Below are 1,760 nucleotides of genomic sequence, written 5' to 3'. Positions count from 1 at the left end.
ATCTTACCCCTATTGATGCTACTCCTAGATTTTATAATCTCAGAAATTTAAATGAAATCCCGATTCCCTTTGCCCGTACTACTGCTTACCAACGATCGTTTTTTCCCTCTACCACTCATGATTGGAATCTATTAGACGCACAGTTAAAAGACTCCCCCTCCATTAAAGCTTTCAAAATCAATCTTAAAAGAAGTTTCTTATCAAATTCAGCCCCTGTTTATTTTGATGCTGGAGACAGACGTGAAAATATTTTATTAACACGAATTCGTCACAATTGTAGCGGTTTAAATGCTGATCTTTTCAAAATAAATGTTATTACCAATTCTTCTTGTAAATGTGGCTATCATACGGAAAATTCATTTCATTATTTTTTTGACTGTCAGATTTATCGAGCCCAGCGATTAGTACTTTTGTCTAACTTGTCTGACTATGTTGTAAATTTAGAGTTAATTCTGTGTGGTAATCGTAACTTTTCTGTAGATACTAATATTATAATTTTTAAACATGTCCATGACTTTATTAAACACTCTAAACGCTTTTAATTGCAAGTTTTACATCTATAATGAATCTATTACCATTATTTTCTGGTTGTCGGTTTATGTTGTTCTTTATATTTTGTTTTCTTCTCTAATTTTTCTTTTCTTTTCTAAAGATTCCAAGTTATTTTGCTTTTATTAACTTTGTTTGTAAAATATGTTCGTATCTTGTCAATATTATTGTGTATAACTTTGTGTGGAGCGGATTTTTCCTAAGTTCTTGAAACTTGCATCCAATCCCTTTGATTTTCCAATAAAATATGTTTAAACTAAACTAAACTTTAAACTAATTACTGGGGATAAAAATACTGAGAGGCCACCGCTAGGCCAAACTGTAGTTAACTTGAGCCGCAAAACTCTCACACTCCTTCAGCATTCAATCTTAGACCGTGGACTTAAGTTTATTCCCACACCAAAGATAGCTAACTTGAATTATCTCCGACCATCCATCGAACGATTTCAACGAAATCTTAGCTGCACATATTTTTTTCGAAACCACCCCCCACGTGGTGCTAGAACAATGTTTATTCCTAAATCCACGTGGACACCCCCTCAGGCCGCCATCCATCCTGAAATATTGAAAGCATTTGCGAGTATGAATAGCCAAACAGTGAACCTTTCCATAACACACGAAAAGCCTAATCTTACACGAGTGGAACGTGAAGCGTTTAACTTACTTAAGAAAGACGACAGCATTGTTATTAAAAAGAGTGACAAAGGTTCATGTTGTGTCATTCTGAATAGGGAGAATTACGTTTCAGAAGCAGAGAATCATCTGAATAATCCTAAACATTATGCCATTTTACCGAAACCAATTTTCAAAGAAACTGCTAACATGATTAATAACATTCTTGCCGATTTAGTCAAAACTAGTTATCTCAAACAGAAACAATATGACTATCTGTCTGCCAAACCTGATTGTCGCGAGAGACATTTGTACACTTTGCCTAAAATCCATAAGAATCCAACCAAGGAGTGGTTTATCTCGAATAAAATCCCTAAAGGCCACCCGATTATATCTGACTGTGGTAGTGAGTCATATGCAGTGTCAGAATACATTGATCATTTCTTACTACCTCTAGCATGCCAACATCGCCCCTACCTTAAATTTAAGACACAACCGATTTTGTCAATAAAATAAAAAATCTTCGAGTTCCCTCTAATGCTATTTTAATTTCTATCGACGTTTCTTCTATGTATACCAATATCGATAACACTACTGGT

The sequence above is a fragment of the Lottia gigantea genome, assembly GCF_000327385.1.
Source record: "Lottia gigantea unplaced genomic scaffold LOTGIsca_234, whole genome shotgun sequence".
Taxonomy (NCBI): domain Eukaryota; kingdom Metazoa; phylum Mollusca; class Gastropoda; family Lottiidae; genus Lottia; species Lottia gigantea.
Note: the sequence above shows the minus strand (reverse complement) of the source record.